The following is a 20476-nucleotide window of genomic DNA, read 5'->3' on the forward strand; positions in this document are numbered from 1 at the left end:
ACAATACATCAGCAGGAATTTCATTACCTGGCATATAGGACACCGTTACGAGTCCCTTCTGAATATGTTCCCTAGCATGTTGCACCTTCAATTGCAAGTGCTTCGTGCTTTGCTTACAACCTTCCGAATTCAGCAAAGCCAAACATGCTTTGTTGTCCTGGTAAACCTGGATTGGACATTTGACAGGAATTTTCATGTCTTTGCACAATTGTAACAACCATTCACAATCCTTAAGTGAATAAGACAGTGCATTCAGTTCAGCTTCACAAGTACTTAAGCTAATTGTTGTTTGCTTCTTGCATGACCAATCAAATAGACCCTGATTGTACATGTAGCAAACTCCAGACGTACTTTTCCTGTCTGTAGTGTCACTTCCAAAACTTGCATCTGCAAAAATTTCAAGACCACCAGACTTCTGATTGTTAAATCTCAGTCTGTAATGCATAGTGCCTTTCAAATAGCGTGCTATGCGTTTCAGTGCTTTCCAATCCTTAACAGTAGGATTGTTAACTTGTCTGCTTAGCAAATTACAGCTAACAGCAATGTCAGGTCTTGAACATCTGGCAATGAAGTTTAGCTTACCTAGCACACTTCTGTACAGTGTAGTGTCAGAAAATGCTTCTTCAGTGTCTTCTACCTGATAACCTGTTGTCATCGGTGTGTCTACAGGGTTAGCATCCATCAGGTTTAGTTTGCTTAACACATCAGCAATTTTCCGTGACTGGTGTTGTCAGAGCTGCTTGAAGATCCTAGCTCACAGAGGATCACGCTAGCCAGCGATCATTAAGTAAAAGTCTTTATTGAATTACAGTTTCCATTCTCACGCTGCTGCGCGCAAACTCTACGTCTAGTAGCTAGATCGGCGAAGCTCCGTCTGAGTCTCCGCCCCGTGTGCACCAACTTAATATCCTAGCCTTGCTCCACCTTTTCCGCCTGACTGTCCTCCTCTGGGTCCCTCTACCCCCCGGGGCTTCTTCCTTCCGGGATTCTTCTGACGCTGACCCGGACCCTCCTGCCTCCTTGCGCCGGGCTTTAGGACCTGGTTCCCTTTCGGGGCTGCTTACTGCGCCGCCTTCCTCTGCATTTGAACTTGGCGCGCGCGCCCAACCTTCCACTTTCCTCTTAACCGTTTCTTCGCTCCCCGATGGAGGTGTGGCCACTCCTGACTCATGCCCTCCCTCCTGTGGTGAGCTGCCAGCGCTTCCCCCCTGGCTCCCTTCCTCTTCCCTGCTTCCTGGCGGTGACGCTGGTCCCGATTTCCAGCTGCTCCCCCCTGAGTCCCCTCTGGCTCTATCTTCCTGGGGTGCCCCCCTTGCCCTGGCCACTGGTGCTCCTTTCTGTGAATCCTCTGATTCACTAGAAAGACTAGGAGATCTCGGGTCGTCGTCATCACTCATCTTTTCTTCTGCCTCCTCCCCTTCGCTCTCTGTTTCCTCCCTTGCCCGTGCCTCTGCTCCTAAACCCCTGACATCCATCCCCCCCTCGAAGCCCCCCATTCCCCCCTCCCCTCCTTCCGGTGCTGGAGCTGGGGGCTGCTGTTGCAAAGGGACGAACGTCGGATATCGGTCGCTTCCCGTGGCGGGCCTCCATCTGAACTCTCCCGGGTCTTCCTCCCTGCTCTCGTCGACGACGGTCACCTCCGCTTCCATCTCTGTGCCGCCGTGCTCGAAACCAGGGTCGTCCCCGAAAATGTCCATGTCCGTCTCTCCCTCACTTCCTCCTGGCGGCGTTGCTCGTCCTGAGCAGTCCAGCCACTTTCTGCGGAACTGCTCCTCTGGCCTATCGTCCCACCAATACGAGGGTTCTGAGGCGGATCCCGAGGGTGACCCCTCCGGGGAACGGACGTCTCGTGTCGGTTCCTCGTCCGAGTCGAACCCCCGGAACGTGCTGGCCGAAAGCGTGGGCGTGAAAAGCCAGTCGTCGAAAAAGTCTGCTGGCATAGGTCTATGTGGGAAGAGGGCATGAAACTCGTCTTTGAGCAGAGGTTCGTCTAAGGCGTAGCCCGGCACCCAGCTGTTCGCACTGGCCGGGGTGCCCTCCTTGGCGAGAAAGTATTCTACCCCCTCTTCCCCCCATCTGGAGTCCAAAATCTCCGTGACTTCGTTGATGCGCTCCTTCTGTGCCACTCCCGCGTGCCCTGTTCTGTCTCTGGCCGGACTCGGCGCCGTTCCGGGTTCCTGGAACCTGTGCGGTGCCTTGTAGGGAGTGAGCACCGATCTGTGGAATACCGGATGCATTCTGGAACCCTCCGGAAGTGCCAGTCTGAAAGCTACCGGGTTGACCTGCTCTTCGACTTGGTAGGGCCCCAGTTGTTTATGCCCTAGTTTCTTCTTGGCCAACGACCTGGCCGGCACTGCGTGGGCTGCTAACCAAACCCAGTCTCCCACGTGGAGCTCTTCTCCAACCCTTCTGTGCTTGTCTGCTTGTACCTTGTATGCGTGCTTGGCCAGCTCCAGGTGGCGCCTCAGCTGATCGTGGACTTCCTGCAGCTCCGACGCGAACGCATCTGCTGTCTGCGGCTCCCCCTCCCCCATTCTTTCCAGTCCCGGGAAGGTTCTGGGGTGCCTCCCGTTGTTGGCGAAGAACGGCGTGACCCCCGTGGACACGTGCTTCGTGTTGTTGTAGGCGAACTCGGCAAGCGGCAGGTAATCCACCCACGTCGCAGGCTGTTGATTTGCATAACATCTCAGGTACTGCTGCATGATGGCATTGACCCGCTCCGCTTGCCCGTTGGTCTGCGGGTGTCTCGCCGACGCCAGGTTGATCTTGACGTTCAGGAAGCCCATCAGCTTCTGCCAGAAATTCGAGATGAACTGCCGCCCCCGGTCGGACAGAATAGACCGTGGCAGACCGTGAACCTTGAACACGTGGTCTATGAACAGTTTGGCGGTTTGCTCCGCCGTGGCCACCTTAGCACACGGAATAAAATGCGCCATCTTGGAAAACAGGTCCACCACCACCAGCACTGCCGTCTTGCCCCTTGAGCTGGGCAGATCCGTGACAAAGTCCAGGGCCACCCTTTCCCAAGGTTCGACCGGAGTTTGCAGCGGTTCCAACAGTCCGGCCGGCGGTTTGTGCACTGGTTTGGCCCTCTGGCAGGTGTCACACCTCGCCACGTAGTCTGCGACCTCCCCTCTCATTCCAGGCCACCAGAAATCCCTGGCTACTAATTCCACCGTCTTCTCCTTGCCAAAGTGCCCGGCCGTGGGCGCGTCGTGCAGCTGCTGCAGCACCTTGGCTCGAAGTTCGTCTCCCGGCACGTAGATGGCCCCTTTACGGATGAGCAATCCATCTCTTAGCTGGAAACCGTCGGCCGCTGCCTTGCCCCTTTGCACCTCTGCCATCTTTGCTTGTGCGAAGGAGTCCCCCTGCAACGCTCGTCGCACCGCCTCTAGGTCCACGGTCGCCGCGGCGCACGCCCACACTGTCGGTGCGAAGATGTGCATGGCTGCCGCTGGCGTTGCGTCCTCCAGATACTGTGGCTTACGGGAGAGAGCGTCTGCCATGATGTTGGTGTCCCCCGGGACATACTCTATTCGGAAGTCGAAGTTCGCAAAGAACTCAGCCCAACGTATCTGCCTCTGGTTCAGGAACTGTGCCGTGCGCCAGTGCTCTAGATTCTTGTGGTCCGTGCAAACCTGCACCGTGTGCTTGGCGCCGATCAGAAAGTGCCTCCACGCCTTGAACGCTGCGTGAATGGCCAGCAACTCCCTGTCCCAGATGGTGTAGTTCTGCTCGGACTTGCTGAGCTTCCTGGAGTAAAACGCTCCCGGTCGCCACACCCCCTGCGGGTCTTTCTGCAGCAGGACCGCCCCCACGGCTCTGTCCGAAGCGTCTGTCTCCACCCTCATCGGCTTGCTGGGGTTGACATGATGCAGCTGCTCTTCCGACGCGAAGAGACGCTTGAGTGCCTGAAAGGACTGCTCCGCCTGCTCTGTCCAAATGAACTTCTTTTTCTTGGAACTAAGCGTGTCAGTGATGGCCGCCGTCTGCATCGCGAAGCCCTTGATAAACTTGCGATAGAAGTTCGCAAAGCCGACAAACCGTTGGACCTCCTTCCGGTTGCGCGGGCTCTTCCAATCCAACACCGCTCGAACCTTGGCGCTGTCCATGGCGAGCCCCTTGTCAGACAGCTTGTAGCCCAGAAAATCCACCTCCGGCACGTCAAATTGGCACTTCTCCAGCTTGGCGTAGAGCCTATGTTGCTTTAGCCTGCTCAGCACTTCCTTGACGTGTTTGTCATGCTCCTGCTGCGACTCCGAAAAGATCAGGATGTCATCTAAGAAACAGACGCACGTCTTGTAGAGAAGTCCCGCCAACACGTGATGCATAAATGCTTGAAAAACGTGGGAGCCATTTTGCAATCCAAAAGGCATAACTCTATATTCGTAGGTCCCCAGTGGCGTGAACATGGCTGTCTTCCACTCATCACCCTCCCGCATGCGAATGAGGTTGTACGCCCCCCGCAGGTCCAACTTGGTGAACACTCTGCCCTTCCGTACCTTTGCGAGGAGGTCGTCAATTCGGGGCATGGGGAAGTCCGATGGCCTAGTCACACTGTTCAAAATCCTGTAATCCACTACGAGTCTCTTTTGGGGCGTGTCCCGCTTCTTAACAAAGAATACGGGACTGCCCCCCACTGCCTTGGACTCCCGGATGAAGCCGCGCTGCAAATTATGATCAATGAACTCCTTGAGTTCTTGCAGTTCGTCCTCTGACATGGAATACAGTCTCCCTTTAGGCAGCGCCGCCCCCGGCAGCAGGTCAATTTTGCAGTCATATGGTCTGTGAGGGGGTAGCCTGTCTGCCTCCTTCTCGCAGAAAACTTCCAAAAATTCAGCGTACTTGTGGGGAATCGCTTGCAGCGTGCTTAGCAGCAGCTGTGACTCCTCTTCCTCTCCTTCCTGCCTGGGCACGATGCAGTGTTCAGCACAAAAGGAAGAGCCGAAGGTCAGCTGCCTCTGGTACCAAGCCATCGTTGGGCTGTGCTTGTCCAGCCAACTCATGCCCAATACAACGGGCGTGTCAGATAGTTGAGTGACGTTGAAGCTGATGATTTCTCTGTGATTCCCAAGTCGCATCACCATTGGTGGCGTCTGCTTCACCACTTGCCCCCCGAGCAGCTCCCTGCCATCCACCGTGACAACCTGCAGGGGCAGTGTGGCCGGCAGCAACTGCACAGCGTGCCTGTCGACAAAGTCCTGCCCTATAAAGTCCGCATTGCTGCCTGAGTCAATGGTGATTGGCACGTCTATGGTGATTCCATTGGGCAGCTGGAGAGATGCTGTGAGCCTCACTACTGGTTTGGGCGGGAGGGGGTTCACGGGCTGTAAAATCTCTGGGGACTGCGTCACTAACACGTCTGGCTGGGCCCCAGTGCCTCTTCCTCCAGCCAGACTGCGTCGTTTCCCTGCTGTGGTCCTCCTTGCTGCGTTGCTGCAGTCACCATTGCTGAGGCTGCAGTGAGCTTGTGGGGCCTCTGGGGACACTCTTTTGCCATATGCCCTGGTTCCTCACAGACGTAACACTTCCTGTTCCCTCTAGGAGGCTTCGCTTTCACTGCTGCCGGTGCTAGGGCTCTGGTTGCTGACTGAGCCCTTGCACCTCCAACCTCCATAGGTTCGGCTCCTCCTCCTGGCGGAGGCGTGGATTGCGCCCGCGCTGCTTCTCTGGGAAGGAAGGAGGGGCCCCCGGCTGGTTCGCGCCCTCCACGCCCTTCGTCCTTGCTCCACGGACGTCCTTCCAGCCTCACCCCCACTGCCAGTGCCCTCTGAACGACCTCCTGGGTGGTTCGGGGTCTCTCCCCCCTCGCGATCTCATCTTTAATCGAGTTGTGCAGCCCCTCCCAAAAGAGGTCTCTTACAGGAGCCGAATCTCTGTCCCATTCCAGGGCACTGACCAAGGCGAAAAAGCGGGCATGATACTGCCTGACGCTGGCCCTCCCTTGTCTCAGCCCATGCACCTCCTTCCGTGCAAGATCCACGTCAATACTTGATAAAAAGCACCCATCCATCGCTTTAATAAAGGCATCCGCATTCTGGAGCGCCGGATCATTATCTCTCCATAAATTGCGTAGCCATGCTTTCGCATCCCCATGCAGATGGGACATGATGAACCCCACTCTCTCTTGTTCATCTCTAAAGTCTTTATGCAGCAGTTGCAGTGCGCACAGTACGTCGGCTCTAAAGTTGGGATACTGTTGCAGGTTCCCATCGAAGTGAGAGACTAGCCCGCCTGTCCGTCTCGCCAACCCAATTCCCTCCTGCCGGGGTGTCTGCTTTGTCAGCACGTCTAACCTGACCTGGAGATCCCTGCAGGCGGCAGCTGCCTCCTCCTCTCTCTTCCTGGATGCGAGAACCTCGGCGTTCAGTTGTGCCACTGCTTTTCTGAGGTCCTCTATCTGCTGCTCAGCCGTCATGTCGTCTGCCGTTCGTGAGCTCGCTAGTAGGCACCTGTTTCTCTCCCCTCCTCGAGGCTGTAGATGCCCACAATGGTGAGACGGAGCTTACTGTCAGAGCTGCTTGAAGATCCTAGCTCACAGAGGATCACGCTAGCCAGCGATCATTAAGTAAAAGTCTTTATTGAATTACAGTTTCCATTCTCACGCTGCTGCGCGCAAACTCTACGTCTAGTAGCTAGATCGGCGAAGCTCCGTCTGAGTCTCCGCCCCGTGTGCACCAACTTAATATCCTAGCCTTGCTCCACCTTTTCCGCCTGACTGTCCTCCTCTGGGTCCCTCTACCCCCCGGGGCTTCTTCCTTCCGGGATTCTTCTGACGCTGACCCGGACCCTCCTGCCTCCTTGCGCCGGGCTTTAGGACCTGGTTCCCTTTCGGGGCTGCTTACTGCGCCGCCTTCCTCTGCATTTGAACTTGGCGCGCGCGCCCAACCTTCCACTTTCCTCTTAACCGTTTCTTCGCTCCCCGATGGAGGTGTGGCCACTCCTGACTCATGCCCTCCCTCCTGTGGTGAGCTGCCAGCGCTTCCCCCCTGGCTCCCTTCCTCTTCCCTGCTTCCTGGCGGTGACGCTGGTCCCGATTTCCAGCTGCTCCCCCCTGAGTCCCCTCTGGCTCTATCTTCCTGGGGTGCCCCCCTTGCCCTGGCCACTGGTGCTCCTTTCTGTGAATCCTCTGATTCACTAGAAAGACTAGGAGATCTCGGGTCGTCGTCATCACTCATCTTTTCTTCTGCCTCCTCCCCTTCGCTCTCTGTTTCCTCCCTTGCCCGTGCCTCTGCTCCTAAACCCCTGACAGGTGTACTAGAATGTTACCACTTTGATCTTTCTCTATTTCCAGAGATAGGTAATTGTTTACCTCACCAAGATCTTTCATGTCAAAGTGCTCTTTCAGTTGAGCTAGGGCGTTATTGTACATTGTGACATCTTTCCAAAAGAATAAAATATCATCAACATAAAACAAACAATACAGCTTCTTTTGCCCCTCCTCTTTGACAAATACACATGGATCAGCTTTCCCTTGTTGAAAACCTAGAGAAAACAATGCTTCAGTGAGTTTTGTGTGCCAGCACCGTGCACTTTGTTTGAGACCATAAAGGGACTTTTTCAGAGCACAAACAAATCCCTGTTTTACCTGTACGCCATCAGGTGGAAACATATAAAGTGATTCACCTAGAGATCCGTACAAAAATGCTGTATTCACATCGTGGTGACTAATGTGTAGATTCTCCTCTGCAGCTAGCTTGAGCATAAGCCTAATGCTCTCATATCTCACAGTGGGTGAGTAGGTCTCGTGATAGTCTTCACCTGGTACTTGTGCAAAACCTCTGGCTACCAATCTGGCTTTGTGTCTGACTATCTTGCCATTCTGATCAGTCTTTGCTTTGAAGACCCATTTGCTTTCAAGCAGTTTCATTCCTGGAACTACTGGAACTAGCTCCCAAGTTTTGTTCCTTTCTAAGGAATCAAGCTCAGCCTTCATTGCATTTAACCATGGCTCAGCTTCCTTAGAATCCAAATCCTGGATTTCTTGGAAACTTGAAGGTTCAAATACCTTCTTGGAGCTTTTAACAGCTGCTACTGCTGTCTTAGCAAATTCATCAGCAAATCTCTTTGGAGGTCTGCCTTTAGTGGCTCTTTGTGACCTGCGAATTAGCCTTTGGTCTTCAACACTCTCCTCTTCCTTCTTAGGAGAAAAGTGACCTATTGTGAACAATGGTTCTTCCAATTCCTGATCAGAGCTTTCAGAGGGTCGCATAGAGCAGTGTTTCCCAACCACTGTTCCGTGGCACACTAGTGTGCCGCGAGATGTTGCCTGGTGTGCCGCGGGAAAAATTAAAAAATTCAAAAGATTTTTTATTTTTTTAAAAAGTCAAATTTTCGATTGGGGCGCCGTCACTAGATGACCCCTGGGGTTCCCTCCCTCCCTCCCGCTCTGCGCCTCCCTCCTCCTCCTCCTCCTCCGGGGAGGCCCTTCCTGGCTCTCGGCCAAGGCTTGGCGGCTGCCACTCACTCACTCGCTCGCCCACCCGTCCCTCCATCCCTGCACCCGGCCTCTCCCCCTCCGTCCCCGGTGCGGGGGCTGCCGGGATCCGTAGACCCCTTGCCTTTGGGCTCCGCGCCCGCGCGCGGTGCGCGAACTACGTTTCCCAGCGTGGCCTGGCGAGCCGGGCGTTTTGTTTGAAGCGCTCTTCTCCTGGCCATGGAATGAGCACAGCGGCGGCGGCCGGGCGGGCAGGGGCTCTTCCGCGCAGACCCCGCGCAGCCTGCCTGCGCCCCCGCGGAGATCGGGTGGCAGGATGGAGCCCGGGGATCCCCGCGGAGGCGGAGCGGCGGAGGCGGAGGCTGCCCCCCAGGTAGGGCTGCGTCGGGCGGTTTTTATTTTTGCAATGCTGCATCCGCGCCGGAGGGGACGCATCGGACCGCGGGGAGACCCCTTGGCGGGCGTGCAAGGCAATGCATGCGTGCAGGTGTTGCGTGGAGTGCAGTGCAATGCAATGGCAACGCGGCGCCCTGCATGCATGCATGCAACTTCCACCGGCGCTCTGGACTTGGCAGGTGAGGGGGGTCCCCAGTGGGCGGCAGAGAGAGCCGGGAGGGCGAAGGGGAGCCGGGGGGGAGCAGTGCTGCTCCCCGAGCCGAGCCCGGGGGGAAACTTCGGCGTCGTTGCGCTGGGTGTTGGAAGCGGAGGCTGGCGGGGTCCCCTCACCTGCAAAACCTGGTCGCCTCTTATATTTCGTGCATTGCATTCATCGCCCGCTTTCTCCTCCAAGGAGCTCCCGGGGGCGTGCGTGGTTCTCCCCGTGTTATCCTCGCAACAACAGCCCTGCGAGGTGGGTCAGGCGAGTGGCCCAAGGGAGCACCCAGGGATTGTCCTGGCCAGGTGGGGTGATTTGAACCCTGCTCTCTGCCCGGTCTTCGTCCTCATTTAGCCCCCACATGTGCATGACTGTGCATGACTGAGGTTTCCCCCCCTCGTCTTGGCTATGGTGTGAGTCTGTGCTGTTAATTAATGGGGTTCTGCCTTCGGAGAAGATGAGCCAGCCCTCAAGGAGGTGATTATGTAATTTGCTAGCAATTCATGTCCCTCCCAGCGTGACGCTGTGCACTGACGTCATGGGGCTGTAATGGTGGTGCGCCTCGAGATTTTTTTCATGAAACAAGTGTGCCTTTGCCCAAAAAAGGTTGGGAAACACTGGCATAGAGGCTTTCGCACTCTTGAAATCCTCCGAAGTATCCGATTCAGTTTCAGACTCAGAACCAGAACCTTCATCAGTGGGTGTGGGTTGTTGTTGCTTATCCTCAGTCTCATCACTGTCATCAGGATAACATTGGAAAATTCCCACGTTCTCCCCCCATTTGGCATTGTATTCAACACTTCTTGTGAGCTTAATTGTCTTAGAGTCAGTCATCATTATTCTGTAAGAACCTTTCTGATAACCTAGAAAAATACCATGCAATCCACGTTTGCCTAATTTGGAGCTTTGTGGTGAATGAATCCACATGTCAGAACCAAATATTTTCATGTGTTTGATGTATGGTTTCTTGCCAAACATCTTCTCATAGGGGGTACAACCAATCGCTGAAGATAACCTGCGATTGTAACTGTAAGTAAAACATGAGAGAGCTTCGGCCCAATAACTCTCTGGAAGATTGGCATCATGCAGCAAGGTTTTTAACCCTTGAAGCAATGTTTGATTTGCCCTTTCGCAAAGCCCATTCTGCCATGGCGAGCGAGGACTGGACAAATCGTGTTGAATTCCTTTCTCAGTCAGAAAAGCTTCAAACTGCTGAGAAGTGAATTCTCCCCCGCGATCTGTGAAAAGAATTTTTATCTTCTTACCATGCACATTTTCCAACCAAGCACAGAATTCCTTAAACCTTGGAAAAGCCTCTGATTTCTGCTTGAGATTGTACACGTAAATATACCTGGAAAATGCATCAATGAGAACCATGAAGAACCTATTGCTACCCAAAGAGGGCGATAGTGGACCAACTAAATCAGCGTGAACAATCTGGTATGGTTCTGTAGCTTGCCTACTAGACACCTTACCTTTCACAGCCATTTTTACCTTGTTTGCTGCGCATGCTTTGCACTTCATGTGGTACCTGCAGGGTTTAATAGTCATACCTTCAACCAAGGTAGGCATTTTAGATACTGCCTCAAAATGCAAATGACCAAATTTCCTGTGAAAATCATGAATACATCCTGCATGCAAACTTTTGTTAGAACCTGCAATGCAACAAGTATCATTCTGCACCACATCATCATAATACAAAACAAACAAACGATCAACACATTCAGCATGCAATACATAATCGTCTTTCTTTGTGATGGTGCATTTCTTGTTCTTGAAGGAAACGTCAATGTTGCGTTCATTCAGCTGCATCACACTTAGAAGATTGTGTGTGGCATCTGGAACATACAGTACATCCTGTATCGATAAGTTCAAACTGTGAAGAACAACAGTTCCGTAGCCTTGACTGGGAATCGTGTGGTCATCCGCCTGGTGAATCGCACCTTCCTGCGGTGTAAAAGACACGAACAGTCTCTTATCGTTGCACATGTGGTGGGTAGCTGCTGAATCAACAACGAAGAAAGATCTAGACGTCTTCTGGACCTTTGCAACCTTTGGAGTGAAGCGTGAGACCATTGCCTTGTGCTGCGTTGTCCTGGAGACCGGACCTTTGCCTTTGCTTTGGCCTTTTCCACGCGATGAACTTCCGCTGCGCTGCTCTGTCTTGGCCCTGGGATATCTGCATTCCCTCTTCATATGGCCTAGACGTCCACACGAGTAGCATTTCACTGCCTTCAAAGCTTTGGCGCCCTCTGGTGGTTCCACTGCACTCTGGGATGACGTCTGTGAAGACTCCCCCTTACCCATGCAGCTAGCACCCCGGCGATCTGCTTCATTCTGGATCACGGCAGTAACATAGGCTACTGTGAGCTGAGCAGTTGGCTGAACAGCAATCTGTGTGGCAACGGACTCCCAACTTGGACCCAAAGAATGTAGTATCATGAAGGAATACACAGCCTCTGGAAAGTTGAGTCCTCTCTGTTGCAACTCATGTCTCAGATTCTGCATCTCCATCAGGTGTTTACGCACATCTCCACCTTCAGCAAGAGTCATATCATGCAGCTTGGCATAGTAGTACATTAAGGAACCAGCTTCTGTCCTCAAGTGCGCCTCTCTTAAAGAGTTCCAAATTTCTCTGGCTGTGGTCTTTCCACGCAACAGACAGAGCTCTTCTGGGGATACTATCAACGTAAGCGTTCCCCGTGCTTTGGAATCCTTAGCATTCCATTCAGCTGTAATTGGAGCTGGGGGGTTGTCTGTAATAACATTAAACAGACTTTCTTTCCGCAGAATTGCCTCTGCATACTGCACCCACTCCGTGTAATTTTTCTCAATGAGCTTAGGAATCCCAAAAGCATCAACCAGCTTTGCATCAGCCATCATTGCTGCTTAAATCGAGCTGCGTCACAGTACTGCAGCTTTTTCCAAAAGCACTTTTAAAAAGTACTTTCGCTTTCCCCAGCCATTGCCTTAAACTGTAAACTGGCAGGCTTCCCGGAGCATGAGCACATACCTTCATCAATCAAACTTGACGCGCAGAGCAGATAACGCGATCCGTTCCTCTGTACCTCTGCCGGCATTCCGACTCGGCTGCTGGAGTCTTTGTTCCTCAGTTTGATTTACGTCTTTCTGGGCCCGGAACCATAACCAAAATGTTGATATTGCAGAGTCCTTTGCACAACGGAATGATGAACAGTACGTGCCACATGCTTAAAGTTGCTTTATTTTCAGTTCATTGTAGAGAAATTACAAACATGCATCTTGCCTCTGCTGGAGCAGAGAAGCAACCGTCCTTCTCATCGGAATGAAGAACACCGAGAGAAAAAGTGAAAAACAGGAAACCAGTGTACGTCACATCCAGCTTCCCATTCCCGTGGGAAAACCCAACAGTACTCTGACTGTGGAATGTAAACATTGTCTTGTGACAAGCACTTCGCTGCACAGTGAAGAGAGCAGAAACCAACACAATAAACATCCTTGTATATAAGAAGAGCTTGGCGTTGGTCTTTTGTGAGCTGAGACCTGAGGCAGCCTCTGACAGCATTGTTTCCAGGCCTTTGACCATTTTGGTTGCCCTCCTCTGGACACATTCCAGTTTGTCAGTGTCCTTCTTGAATTGTGGTGCCCAGAACTGGACACAGTACTCCAGGTGAGGTCTGACCAGAGCAGAATACAGTGGCACTATTATTTCCCTTGATCTAGATGCTATACTCCTATTGATGCAGCCCAGAATTGCATTGGCTTTTTTAGCTGCAGCGTCACACTGTTGGCTCATGTCAAGTTTATGGTCAACCAAGACTCCTAGATCCTTTTCACATGTACTGCATGTACCCCTGTTTGCATTTCACCATCTTCTCCTCTGAGTGGCCCCACTGCTTCTTTCTTCTTCCTTTTGCTACGAACATACCCATAAAAGCCTTTTTTGTTGCTTTTAACCTCTCTAGCAAGCCTGAGTTCATTCTGTGCTTTAGCTTTTCTGACTTTGTGTCTACACGTGCTGGCTATTTGTTTGAATTCCTCTTTGATGGTTTCCCCCCTTTTCCATTTTTTGTACACATCCTTTTTTAATCTTAACTCAGTTAAAAGTTCTTTAGATAGCCACCCTGGCTTCTTTAGGCACCTTCCATGTTTCCGTCTCATTGGCATTGCCTGACGTTGTGCTTTTACTATCTCCCTCTTAACAAACTCCCAGCCATCATGAACTCCCTTTCCTTTTAGTATTGCTGTCCATGGGATCTCACCCAGCACTTCCCTAAGTTTTATGATGTCGGCTTTCTTAAAGTCAAGAAACTGAGTCCTAGTATGCTTGGCTGCTCCTTTCCGCTGTATAGTAAACTTCAGAAGAGCATGATCACTCGCGCCTAATGAGTCCAAAATAACACAACACCGTCTTTTCGCTTCCATATGCGTAGAAAGAAGACGAATAAGCTTTGATTGGTCTTATTTCAATTCGCATGGTGTTTTTTGGGTGTGCACCGGAATCACCCCCGACCTAAGCAAAAAGGTGTTTTGGGTTCCATCTACATAAAAAGAAGATGATAAAGCTCTGATTGGGCTTATTTCAAATTGGTGTTTTTGGGGTTAGAATGCACGTTCACTCAAAAATCGCAGAGTGACATTTTTGTTATCAGCCGAAATCAAGTAAAGGTGTTTTGGTTCCATCTCAATAGAAGGAGGACAAATAAGCTTGGATTGTTCTATAGGTGGTCATTGACCCTGAGCCTAACCGTAACCCTAACCCTAACCCTAACCCTAACCCTAACCCTAACCCTAACCCTAACCCTAACCCTAACCCTAACCCTAACCCTAACGCTAACGCTAACGCTAACGCTAACGCTAACGCTAACCCTAACCCTAACCCTAACCCTAACCCTAACCCTAACCCTAACCCTAACCCTAACCCTAACCTTAACCCTAACCCTAACCCTAACCCTAACCCTAACCCTAACCCTAACCCTAACCCCAACCCTAACCCTAACCCTAACCCCAACCCTAACCCTAAACCTAAACCTAACCCTAACCCTAGCAAAGCGAAGTGTAATAAGCCTAAGCAAAGCCAAACAGGTTGTTTTGTGTTACAACTACATAGAAAGAAGAATCTTGGATTTCACTTATTTCAAATCGTTTTATTTGGTGTTAATGCGCATTGACCCAGAAATCGCAAAGTGTGTGTAATGAAACCAAAATAACACAACACCGTCTTTTTGCTTCAATATGCGTAGAGAGAAGACAAATAAGCTTTGATTGGGCTTATTACAATTCGCATGGTGTTTTTTGGGTGTGCACCAGAATCACCCCCGACCAAAGCAAAAAGGTGTTTTGGGTTCCACCTACATAAAAAGAAGATGATAAAGTCCTGATTGGGTTATTTCAAATTGTTGTTTTTGGGGTTAGAATGCACATTCACTCAAAAATCGCAGAGTGACATGTTTGCTATCAGCTGAAATCAACCATAGGTGTTTCGGTTCTATCTCAATAGAAGGAGGACGAATAGACTTCCGGTCGGCGCCAGCGTTCAGTGGCGGTCCTCTCTTCGAGCTCCGGACGAGGACTGCTCCGCGAGTTCGGGTCTCACCCGCTACGGCAAGCGGGGGACCCCTAAAATCACAGGCGCGGAAGCCTGTGAACAAGGAGACTCGGTGGGCATCAGAAGCACCCCCCTTACTGCGAAAGAGCCTTTTTAAAGGCTCTGGAACGGCATCGGGAGTGAGCGCGGCGCTGAGAGTCGCAACCCAGCCCACGGAGCGAAGCCGCGTCGCCATGAACGGAGAGCACCGATTCCTTCCTGTAAATTGAAATTGGATCGAAAAACCCATGAGTAGGACTGAATCACTACCTGGGACCCTAAAAATAAAATTTTAAAATTCGGCCGGAAACAGGAAAGGCTAAAAATAAGGAAGCCTGCCTTCCCCCGACTGCATGATAGATAAAGCAACGAAAGTATAAAGCTGCATCAGAACGAAAATAACCTTAAGACTGTCTAACCTTGGCATTGGATACGAATTTCCTCTCTAGCAAGCAGGGGCAGAGGGGAGAAAAAGTGACTTTATTAACCTGCATGACTTATTGAGAGAAAAAAGTTTTCTGCTGCCTTAATCTCCTGAAACGGACTGCCAAAGTAAAGTACCAGGACAGTGATCTGCATTTAGAAACTTGTTACAAAGTTACATAGTTGGAGTGCTACTTGATACAAAGTTTTGGGGCTTTGCTGCAACAATTTATTGGACAGTGTTGATAGAGAAACTATATAGAAAAAGTGTTGCAGCATTTATACAGAGGATTCCTGGTTTCTTTGTTCTTATTCTTTGTCTTTTTCAGTTGGACATTTTGGATTGCTCCCTCTAGAGGGTTGAGGAGTAACAATTGCAGAGCAACGGAATAGGACAGTGGGATTTTCCATCAGGAAACTGCTCCTGTGAGAAAGTCCTTGGGATATGAGTGGCCCAGCAGACGAGATAACAACTAGAGCTAAAGCAAAACAAGCACAAAAGAAAAGGGGCTCAATATCAAGTGTAACACCAGCAGGAGCAGCCGGGCAAGAAAAAGTGACAGCTGCTTCCATGGATTCAATGACACAGGCGTTACTCAAGATAAACCAATCTTTAGAAGCCTTGACAAAGCAGAGTACAGAAAACTCACAAAAATTAACAGAATTAACATCAAGGCTGGACTTGAATACGAAAAGTGTGACATCTAACACAGAATCTATAAATAAGTTGATTGAAGAAAATTCTGCAACACGCAAGATTGCAGAGGACGCCAGAAATATTGCTGAAGAGACACAGGGAAAATTAGAACCGATCTCCAAAAAAGTGAATGAACATGATGCGGCCTTGTCTTTGCTGGAATTACAGAGAAAGGAGAGAAATTTGAAATTAAGATTAGTTCCTGAAAGTGAAGGGGACAGCCTTGTGGAGTTGCTTACACAAGAGTTTTCTGACTTTTGGCAGGAAGAATTGGAGGAAGAATTCAAGATAACAACAGCATTCAGATTGGGCAGGAGACAGAATAGAAAGACCCCGAGGGATTGTCTGATTACTTTCAGATCCAAGGAAGAAAGAGACAAAATACTAAACCTACATTACCAAAAGGCCTTGGAAATTGAAAATTCTCATATACAAATCTTTAAGGACATCCCTAAATACATCCTGGAGGTGAGAGCCTTCTATAAAGATCTGGTCTACCTGCTGAAAAGGAACAACATACCTTTTAGGTGGGAGTTTCCACAAGGACTGTCCTTCAACTACAAGGGAAAGAAGGTGAAAATAAAAACAGTTCAAGACAAAGAGAAGTTTTTGGAGAGAAACCACGAGGATTTGCAGAAGGGAACGGTAGACCCAATTTTAGAGGTAAAAGGAGCAGTGGACATTCTGAATTTATCGTTTGGACTTAAACCACCGTCAGAGGAAGAGCAGCAACTTGGAGCGGTTGGAGGAGTAGAAGACAAATAACAAGATGGCCCTGCAATTCCTTAGTTGGAATTGTAATGGGCTGAACATTCCTACGAAAAGACGCCAAGTTTTTCATATTTTGAAAAGAGAACAATTGGATTTGATCTGAAATTGGCCCCAAAAATGATGTTTAAAGATGAACAAGGAAGATACCTGGCAATTTAAATACAAATACAAGGAGAAAAACTGTTAATAGTTGGAATCTATGCACCAAATGAAGGGAAGGCGGAATTTTTTAAGAAGTTGCATGAAACTCTGATGGACTATTTGGACTACAATGTGGTAATCATGGGAGACATGAATGGTGTGGTTTCTACAAATATGGACAAGGCACAAAGACAGACAATCTCCAAGGAAGGGAGACTTCCAAAGACCTTTTTTGAAATGACTGAAAATATGGACTTAATAGATATTTGGAGAACAAGGAACCCTCTCTCGAGAGAGGGAACTTTTTTCTCTCAAGCAATGATGACTTGGACCAGAATTGACCAAATTTGGATTGCTAGTGGGCTGGCTCCGAAGATCAAGAAAGTGGAAATCTGCCCAAAGACTTGCTCCGACCATAACGCCGTGAAGATGGAGATGAAACCTACAACAACTGGTCAATTTAGATGGAGGATGAATGACACCCTGTTTCGAGATGAGGAGATCCACAGAAAGGCCCAAAAAACTTTAAAGGACTATTTCGAAATAAATTTAAAAAATGATGTAGAAAAAAGAGTGATCTGGGACGCAAGTAAAGCTGTGATGCGAGGATTTTTAATTCAACAAAATTCAGTAAAAAAGAGAAAGCAAAATGAGAAGAAGGAAAAGATCCTGGAAAAGATAAAAGAAGGAGAGAAGAAATTGAGATCAAAACCAAAGTCCCAGGAGATTTTGAGAGAGATCAAGTTATACCAGACACAATATATGGAACTGATGAACCAAGAGATTGAATGGAAGATAAAGCAAATGAGACAAAAGACATTCGAATCTGCAGATAAATGTGGTAAGCTTCTGGCTTGGCAATTGAAGAAAAGACAGAAACTAAATACAGTTACAAACCTAGAAGTGGATGGAAAGAATATATCTAAACCCAATGAGATTAGAAACTGTTTTTTGAGTTATTTTAAAAAATTATATTCACAAGGACCGCAGAAGGAAGAGGATATAGATGAATTCCTTAAAAAATATGGATTACAAAAAATCTCTCATCAAAGTAAGGTGGATCTAAACCAGAGAATAACAGAACAAGAGATAGAGGGTGCCATTCAGAACATGCAACTGGGCAAATCTCCAGGACCAGATGGACTGACTTCCAGATACTATAAAGCTTTAAAGGAGTGCTTGGTACAACCGTTAAAGGAAGTCTGCAATGAGATCTTAAAGGGGAAAAGGGCGCCAGAATCGTGGAAGGAAGCGTATATTACACTCATACCAAAGACAGAGACTGAAAAGACTCAACTTAAGAACTACCGCCCAATATCATTACTTAATGTGGATTACAAAATTTTTGCAGACATTTTGGCAAAAAGACTGAAAAGAGTGTTGATGGAGAAGATTCATAGGGACCAAGCAGGCTTTCTCCCAAAAAGGCATTTATCAGATAACGTGAGGAACATAACTGACATTTTGGAACTATTGGAGGTGAATATAAACACTAAAGCAGTTCTGATCTTTGTAGATGCGGAGAAAGCCTTTGACAATATTTCTTGGAGTTTTATGAAAAAGAATCTTCATGGGATGGGGGTAGGCCAAGGATTTGAGAATGGTATGGGTGCGATATACTCTGAACAAAAAGCCAAGTTGATTGTAAATAATGTGATAACTGAAGAATTTAAGATAGAAAAAGGGACACGACAGGGGTGCCCAATTTCCCCATTACTTTTTATTTCTGTTCTGGAGGTGTTGCTAAATATGATTAGAGATGACCAGCAGGTTAAAGGTGTACATTATAAGTTAAGGGCCTTCGCAGATGATTTAGTACTTACTTTACAAGAGCCAGATGCTAGTACAAAAAGGGTGTTGGAGTTAATTCAAGAATTTGGTCAAGTAGCCGGATTTAAACTGAACAAACAAAAGACTAAAGTTTTGGGAAAAAATTTAACAGTCATGGAGAGGGAGAGGTTCCAGAATGAAACAGGTTTGACAGTGGTTAAGAAGGTGAAATATCTAAGGGTTCATTTGACATCTAAGAATTTGAACTTGTATAAAGATAACTATGAAAAATGCTGGTCAGAAATTAAAAAAGATCTAGAAATATGGTCAAATTTGAAATTGTCCATGTTAGGCCGAATTGCAGTTATTAAGATGAATGTATTGCCCAGAATGTTATTTCTGTTTCAAACATTGCAAATTCTTGACAAGATGGATTGTTTCAAGAGGTGGCAGAAGGATATCTCGAAATTTGTCTGGCAGGGCAAAAAGCCCAGAATAAAATTTAAAATACTGACGGACGCAAAAGAAAGAGGGGGATTTGCCCTGCCGGACTTAAAACTGTACTACGAAGCAGCTGCGTTTTGCTGGCTGAAAGAGTGGATGCTCCTCGAGAATACAGACATCTTGGATTTGGAAGGTTTTATTTTTTTTTATATAAAATTTTTATTAGTTTTACAGAATTTTAGGAAACAAACAAACACTTAAAAAGACAAACATACACGTATAATTTCATAGTATTTTTTCATAAACCTCTTTTCTGGGACTTCCCCATACCCCCCCCTTTCTGCATCCCAATGTCCATAATTTTATAGCAACTCCCAATTGTTACTTTCCAACCTCTGTCATCTTAATCATCTCTGTATTCTGGCCTTATATCACTGTATCCCTTTGTTCCTGACAACCGCAACACTCTAGCATTCATTAAGTTTATAATAGTCCTTAAGATAACTTTTAAATTTTCTCCATTCTTCTTCCGCCGTCTCTTTCCCCTGATCACGGATTCTGCCTGTCATTTCGGCCAATGTCATATAGTCCATCATTTTCATCTGCCATTCTTCCAGAGTGGGTAGATCTTGTGTCTTCCAGTATTTTGCGATGAGTATTCTTGCTGCTGTTGTAGCGTACATAAAAAAAGTTCTGTCCCTCTTTGGCACCAATTGGCCGACAATGCCCAAGAGAAAGGCCTCTGGTTTTTTAGGAAAAGTACATTTAAGTACCTTTTTCATTTCATTATAGATCATTTCCCAGAAAGCCTTTATCTTCGGGCATGTCCACCAAAGGTGATAGAAGGTACCTTCAGTCTCTTTACATTTCCAACATTTGTTGTCGGGCAGATGATAAATTTTTGCCAGCTTGACTGGGGTCATGTACCACCTGTATACCATTTTCATAATATTTTCCTTTAAGGCATTACACGCCGTAAATTTGGTACCGGTGTTCCATAACCATTCCCAGTCATCTGACATGATGTTGTGACCGACATCCTGTGCCCACTTAATCATAGCTGATTTAACTGTTTCATCCTGTGTATTCCATTTCAGCAATAAGTTATACATTCTAGATAAATTCTTAATACTGGGTTCTAACAATTCAGTTTCTAATTTTGATTTTTCCCTCTGGAAACCAATTTTCCTGTCCTGTTTGAAAAATTCCATTATTTGATGGTATTGAAACCAATTTTGTACCTTGTGCTTCAGTTTCTCGTAACTTTGCAATTTGAACTTATCTCCATCTTGTTCCAAGATTTCCCAATACTTCGGCCATCCGACCTCCATATTGAGTTTCTTCACTGCCTTGGCCTCCACTGGTGAGACCCATCTAGGGGTTTTATTTTCCAACAGATCTTTGTATCTTATCCAAACATTAAACAATGCCTTTCTAACAATGTGATTCTTAAAGACACTATTGACTTTATCATACCATAGATATGCATGCCAACCAAAAGCATTATTAAAACCTTCCAGATCTAAGATGTCTGTATTTTCGAGGAGCATCCATTCTTTCAGCCAGCAAAATGCTGCTGCCTCATAGTACAATTTCAAGTCCGGCAGGGCAAAACCCCCTCTTTCTTTAGCA

This window comes from Podarcis bocagei (genome assembly GCF_964188305.1).
Source record: "Podarcis bocagei genome assembly, chromosome: W".
In the NCBI taxonomy this organism is placed as follows: domain Eukaryota; kingdom Metazoa; phylum Chordata; class Lepidosauria; order Squamata; family Lacertidae; genus Podarcis; species Podarcis bocagei.